At 47.4% G+C, this 7,569-nt stretch overlaps 1 pseudogene; it reads left to right on the forward strand.

The window, feature by feature from the left end:
* The first annotated feature begins 434 nt into the window (after positions 1-434).
* LOC142567772 (uncharacterized) lies at positions 435-7,268 on the forward strand (annotated as a pseudogene).
* Positions 7,269-7,569: the final 301 nt, after the last annotated feature.

Genomic DNA, 7,569 nt, shown 5'->3' on the forward strand with positions numbered 1-7,569 from the left:
TATATAGCTCCAAAAGCAGGCCAACAAAACGAAATTTGCGCTTTCGAAAACAAAATGACCTCACTTCTGCTTTTAACGGACATGGCGTCACATTATTTTTTCTTCCGCCGGAAGTGTTCCCACCTCATACAGATGGCGCTAAGCCCCATGAACCACCGATGGACCGTCATGTTTTGAACGTATGTGCTCCTATGGAAGCTTCGCTACCAGGTATATTTACGTTGCTTCATGTACGCAAACGTGAAAAACCTACGTACCTTACGTGCATGCAATCTGAAACGCTTTTAGCTACACGTACGCGACGCGCGCCAAGAGGGACCACGTAGCTCCATCTATCGGAAAATAGGAACACTGCCGTAGGAAATTCAATCCAAGATGAGTATTTCAGCCAAGCCAGTGATGTGCATTGCTGCGTGCTGGTCATTGTCTCAGCAATGCCTGGAAGTGTGTTGTGCAAGCGTTACCCACTGTCATCGTTGTCCCGGAATGAAACAGATGACCCGTTGATGACAGAAACGCAGCGAGAGCTTCTGAAAGGCTCGTTGGACGAATTGGAGTACCACTTCAGGCACAAGAGAACGTCGGAGTTGCTTTGCTATCGGTTGCAGCGCGGACTGCTCGACATCGACAACATAGAGCCGTCACTGTTCAGGCAGCAGTTTAGATTTGAGAAAGAGGATTTCAATGACTCGTTTCGTGCACTTAAACCACCGGAGACCTTTAAGAGTGCTCAAAATGTGACTGCCCGGTCGGGAGGTGTTATGCATGACGCTTCGACGCCTTGCCTGCCAAAACAGGTGGTGCGATCTCGAAGCCACATTCGGCAGGCATTCATTTGTCATGTCGAGTGTGACGTCAGAAGTTATTTTCTAGATCGTAAGCGAGTTTCAGAACCTGCTTAAAGACTGCAACAAGCACGACTGGCTCTGTCCTGCCACGCTTGGAGAGTTTGCAAGTGTAAGTTGACTGTTTATTTTTTTTCCAGCCTCGTGCTGGCACGGGACAGAAACATGAACAACTGTTTTTGCTGCCTGTCTACACAACGTCATTTTTCTCCCTGTATGGTACTGTGCCTTGTTTTCACTGTTATTTCGTCTGTTCTGTTTTATTGAGGACTAAAGTTGCAGTAGTAAATGGAAATAAGAAAGTTCGAAATTCACAAGCCATCTACCGAACACAGCCGTCGACATGTGCCGGTATGAAATAGAGGAAACAATAGCCTTAACAAGCGGCAGCATTGCGATAACTGGAACTACTCATATTCCCACATAAGACATCTATAAAGCAGTTATATCTGTCACAGACAGTCAACCTATTGTTGGAAAAATTATTTTGACACAGAAATCTTAGTCTCTTAAATTAGGCCGAACGGCACATAACCCATAAACTCGGCATGTTTCGCATAAAATAGCCATGTAAACTACTTTATACAGGATCAGTTTAGGTTGTTGTTTATTTCAAGCTTATTTCACTTAAGCTGATATACAATGTGGGCAATGTCATCTACGACAGAAGGCTCTATCTAAGAAAGGTTACCAAAAGAACGGATACCATTTCACGCTTAACTACAGCCTGAGCTTTGATCACATTTAATTTTGTCTTGCAGGCCATCCAAAACCGTGGTGCAGCGCTGACAAACTCCTGGGCATTTATCGACAGCACGGCACGCCCCATGTGCCGACCCAAAAGGAACCAACGCGACTATTTTTCCGGCCATAAGCGGATGCACATGCTCAAGCACCAGTCGGTGATGAGTCCGAATGGCACTGTGTGCCAGCTTGACGGCCCTAATCCTGGAAGGCGGCATGGTGCAGGCAGGTTTCTCTGTGTCGGGTGTGAAATAATTTTGCAGTTATAATGTTACGAGGCAGTCAAGCTCCTGGAATCGCTTGTCACTTTCATAAATATATCATGTTCAGGATGGTATGGACAAAAATTGCTTTGTGCCAACCTGAGCCTAGTTGTCGTCACTTTGATACGTTTGAAATAGATTTCCGCATATGTTTACACTTGCTATTAGATAGCTTTCTTGACCATTTAAGGCATAGTTGGTTACGCAACGGACAGGCCGCCATTGGAATATGAACCCGGCAACGTTGAACGCTAGAACGTTATCTAGTGAGGCGAGTCTAGCAGTGCTATTGGAGGAATTAGAGGGCAGTAAATGGGATATAATAGGGCTCAGTGAAGTTAGGAGGCCGAAAGAAGCATATACAGTGCTAAATAGCGGGCACGTCCTGTGCTACCGGGGCTCAGCGGATAGAAGAGAACTAGGAGTCGGATTCCTGATCAATAAGAATATAGCTGGTAACATACAGGAATTCTATAGCATTAACGAGAGGGTGGCAGGTCTAGTTGTGAAACTTAATAAGAGGTACAAAATGAAGATTGTACAGGTCTACGCCCCTACATCCAGTCACAATGACCAGGAAGTCGAAAGCTTCTATGAAGACGTGGAATCGGCGGTGGGGAGAGTGAAAACTAAATACACTATACTAATGGGCGACTTTAATGCCAAGGTAGGCAAGAAGCAGGCTGGAGACAAGGCAGTGGGGGAATATGGCATAGGCACTAGGAATAGCAGGGGAGAGTTATTAGTAGAGTTTGCGGAACAGAATAATATGAGGATAATGAATACCTTCTTCCGCAAGCGGGATAGCCGAAAGTGGACGTGGAGGAGCCCGAACGGCGAGACTAGAAATGAAATAGACTTCATACTCTGCGCTAACCCTGGCATCATACAAGATGTGGACGTGCTCGGCAAGGTGCGCTGCAGTGACCACAGGATGGTAAGAACTCGAATTAGCCTAGACCTGAGGAGGGAACGGAAGAAACTGGTACATAAGAAGCCGATCAATGAGTTAGCGGTAAGAGGGAAAATAGAGGAATTCCAGATCAAGCTACAGAACAGGTATTCAGCTTTAACTCAGGAAGAGGACCTTAGTGTTGAAGAAATGAACGACAATCTTGTGGGCATCATCAAGGAGTGTGCAATGGAAGTCGGTGGTAACTCCGTTAGGCAGGATACCAGCAAACTATCGCAGGAGACGAAAGATCTGATCAAGAAACGCCAATGTATGAAAGCATCTAACCCTAGAGCTAGAATAGAACTGGCAGAACTTTCGAAGTTAATCAACAAGCGTAAGACAGCTGACATAAGGAAGTATAATATGGATAGAATTGAACATGCTCTCAGGAGCGGAGGAAGCCTAAAACAGTGAAGAAGAAACTAGGAATTGGCAAGAATCAGATGTATGCGTTAAGAGACAAAGCCGGCAATATCATTACTAATATGGATGAGATAGTTCAAGTGGCTGAGGAGTTCTATAGAGATTTATACAGTACCAGTGGCACCTACGACGATAATGGAAGAGAAAATATTCTAGAGGAATTCGAAATCCCGAAGGTAACGCCGGAAGAAGTAAAGAAAGCCTTAGGAGATATGCAAAGGGGGAAGGCAGCTGGGGAGGATCAGGTAACAGCAGATTTGTTGAAGGATGGTGGACAGATTGTTCTAGAGAAACTGGCCACCCTGTACACGCACTGCCTCATGACCTCGAGCGTACCGGAATCTTGGAAGAACGCTAACATAATCCTAATCCATAAGAAAGGGGACGCCAAAGACTTGAAAAATTATAGACCGATCAGCTTGCTGTCCGTTGCCTACAAAGTATTTACTAAGGTAATTGCAAATAGAATCAGGAAGACCTTAGACTTCTGTCAACCAAAGGACCAGGCAGGATTCCGTAAAGGCTACTCAACAATAGACCATATTCACACTATCAATCAAGTGATAGAGAAATGTGCGGAATATAACCAACCCTTATATATAGCTTTCATTGATTACGAGAAAGCGTTTGATTCAGTCGAAACCTCAGCAGTCATGGAGGCATTACGGAATCAGGGTGTAGATGAGCCATATATAAAAATACTGGAAGATATCTATAGCGGCTCCACAGCCACCGTAGTCCTCCATAAAGCAAGCAACAAAATCTCAATAAAGAAAGGCGTCAGGCAGGGAGATACGATATCTCCGATGCTATTCACAGCGTGTTTACAGGAGGTATTCAGAGACCTGGATTGGGATGAATTGGGGATAAAAGTTAATGGAGAATACCTTAGTAACTTGCGATTCGCTGATGATATTGCCTTGCTTAGTAACTCAGGGGATCAATTGCAATGCATGCTCACTGACCTGGAGAGGCAAAGCAGAAGAGTGGGTCTAAAAATTAATATGCAGAAAACTAAAGTAATGCTTAACAGTCTCGGGAGAGAACAGCAATTTACAATAGGCAGCGAGGCACTGGAAGTCGTAAGGGAATACACCTACTTAGGGCAGGTAGTGACGGCGGATCCGGATCATGAGACGGAAATAATCAGAAGAATAAGAATGGGCTGGAGTGCGTTTGGCAGGCATTCCCAAATCATGAACAGCAGGTTGCCGTTATCCCTCAAGAGAAAAGTATATAATAGCTGTGTCTTACCAGTACTCACCTACGGGGCAGAAACCTGGAGGCTTACGAAAAGGGTTCTACTCAAATTGAGGACGACACAACGAGCTATGGAAAGAAGAATGATAGGTGTAACGTTAAGGGATAAGAAAAGAGCAGATTGGGTGAGGGAACAAACGCGAGTTAATGACATCTTAGTTGAAATCAAGAAAAAGAAATGGGCATGGGCAGGACATGTAATGAGGAGGGAAGATAACCGATGGTCATTAAGGGTTACGGACTGGATCCCAAGGGAAGGGAAGCGTAGCAGGGGGCGGCAGAAAGTTAGGTGGGCGGATGAGATTAAGAAGTTTGCAGGGACGGCATGGCCACAATTAGTACATGACCGGGGTTGTTGGAGAAGTATGGGAGAGGCCTTTGCCCTGCAGTGGGCGTAACCAGGCTGATGATGATGATGATGATGATGGTTACGCAAATGTTTAAAGTACTAATTTTAACATGACCGACGTAGTCTCATTTTGTTAGTCAATTGAATTCCTTTTTTGTTGTTGTCGCAGGGATACTCCAGTGCAGTGGCCTCTATGCGAAACTGGAAACATTGGTGGGGCCCCACCAAATCGTGATATACGGCGATCCTGCCTATCCACTGAAGCCATTCTTAATGAAACCCTACGGCAGCTCTCCCCTGACGACAACGCAGTTGGCATTGAACGGTAGCATGAGTCGTGTTCGCCAGGCTGTTGAAGGCGGATTTGGGAAGGTGGTCAATGAATTTGCATTTCTGGATTTTAAAAAGAACCAGAAATTGCTGCGACAAGTAATTCACATGTACAAAGCAACCGCTATTCTGACTAACTGTAACACGTGTTTGTACGGCAGCAAGGTGTCTCAATACTTTCAACTTCGCCCACCTAGTCTACATGAGTCCCTGAGGCCACGTCACTGAAGTACTTAGTCTCAAGCATAAGGCTTCATCCTTTCCAGATTGCCTTTACCCTTGTAGAAATGATTATTCATAATAGCTGTCATGTTTCAATATATGTTTAGTGCCTTAACATCGCACAACTTGTCAGAAGCATATTGCTTCCAACGTTCCTTGGTGCCAGCTTTCTTTTCCTGCGCTGCGTAGTCCCACTGTCACCGACACACTATTGCGTGTAGCTACTGTAATAAAGTTGAGTTACAACATGTGTGCAATGTTCAGATGAGTCGTCACTCTTATTCCAATGCCACAATCTGCGGTGTTGTTTTATTTGTTGTTTCTTGCATTTCCCAGCGTGTTATCGTTCAAAATGCTTTCCATGATGGCCATAAAACTTTGCTGCTGAGCTGTACACATGCGCCGGTCTCCAGCCCTTTCGCGCATTCCTTCGGCACGTTCTTCCCGCCCTCTGACGCCACTCCTCGGCACGTTCTTCCGCCCTCTGACGCCATTCAGATCGTAGGCGTCTTTCCTCTGCTTTGCCACAGGCATTTTAACGCGACAGCGTTAAGGAGCGCATGTCGCAGAAAAGCCGGTGTCGTCGCCGTCGGCGGCGTCGGCCGTGAGCGAAAAATGATGGCAGGCAATTCACAAATAAAAACAACTTGCAAGATGGGCTGGGTGGGAATCGAACCAGGGATTCAGGAGTGTGAGACGGAGGTGCTGCCACTCAGCCATGACTTCGATGGTTCAGAGTGGGGAAAAGCGTCTCTAGTGAATGCGGTGTTGCCTTAAAAACGTGCCGTAGAAAGCCATACTGCGGTGTATATCGGTAATTATGAGCACGTAAAATACAGAAGTCGCAGTTAAACGAGTAGCCAAGTACGTTTCCGCTACATTCTTTCTGCGCTTGCCGCACACGGCAAACACAGAAGACCCCCTCCTCGCAATGTACGGAACTTCTCCGACAGGTGGCGCGCCACTCGCCCGCTTCTCCCCTACGTGTCGTTTGAGCGCATTGGGGCCGTGCGGGGACCGGTGCGAGGATGCCCCAATACCCTGGGCTTTAATAAGTTTTCTCGCTTTCTCCCTTTCCAATTTCCAACGTGCGTCACTCGAACCCTCGTGTTTAAGCGACGCGGCTCCTCTTCCCGCTCCCATCGCGATTCCTAGGTGCTAGATCTTGACGTGATCGCTGCGCCCTAGCGCGTCTGGTGGGAAAGCGTCCTTTGCGATGTGTGCCGTGCTGCTGGCGAGGAGTCATGCGTCTGCGTGGTGCTCCCAAGCGACATAGAGGACGATCCCATCGAGACGTCAGCCCCATGATGGCGTTCGCCTTCATGGCGCGTCGCGGCCCGGCTGTCCCTGGCGATCACGACGTTTGGCTCGCGTAGATCGTTTGTCCCTCCGAGACACCGAGTTCTTTGGTTCGTTCCGCTTGCTCAGGCGCAGGTTTCGTCTTTGAGTGACTCAAGAGCATGCCGAGCGAATGAGTGGGCGGCGCGAACGGGGTGCGATAACGCTATCGCGTTCCACTCTTGAAGGCGAAGCTTAAGCGTCCTCCAAGTTTTTGTTTCAGTTCTTGGTCTTTCAATTATATGTCCCTAAGAGTTTCTCCTTTTCCCAGGCATGGCGCTGTTCCTCCTGTGCGATGCGCCTCGATTCGATGACGCAGTCAGTCTGCTTCATAAATAGATGATGCTTCATCCTTTTTTTCATTAAGTCATAGTCAGCTTGTTCAAGCCCTCCAGCCTGATTTCTTTTTCCTGTAAGATACGGCAGTGTAAGAAAATACACACTTAGCAAGAATACACCAGTGTGACGACACATGTCGGGGGCTCCTTGCAGTCCCTGGACCCGGTGGCATGGTCGCCTCCACATTCCAGGCACTTTAGCTGGCATTGATGTCCTTCCGGCGGGTTCCGTGCTCCGCCCTGCCTGCAGGCCTTGGCATCCGGCGTCGGACATACGTCAGATCTGTGGCCTTGCTGTTCGCGGTTGTAGCACACTTGCCTCGTCGGTCGGTATGGGTGGCATTTGTATTCGCCTCCCCACAAGTTGACCATCCTGGGAATGAAGAGTCCGTTGAAGGTAATGAGGGCTGTCTTCAACTTCCCCAGCATTCTGGCCCCCAGTATGGTTACACCCTGCGTGCGCAGTGTCCGGTTTTCCATCAATTCTTCTTCCGTGGTCCCG

This window comes from Dermacentor variabilis, unplaced genomic scaffold (genome assembly GCF_050947875.1).
Source record: "Dermacentor variabilis isolate Ectoservices unplaced genomic scaffold, ASM5094787v1 scaffold_14, whole genome shotgun sequence".
Taxonomy (NCBI): domain Eukaryota; kingdom Metazoa; phylum Arthropoda; class Arachnida; order Ixodida; family Ixodidae; genus Dermacentor; species Dermacentor variabilis.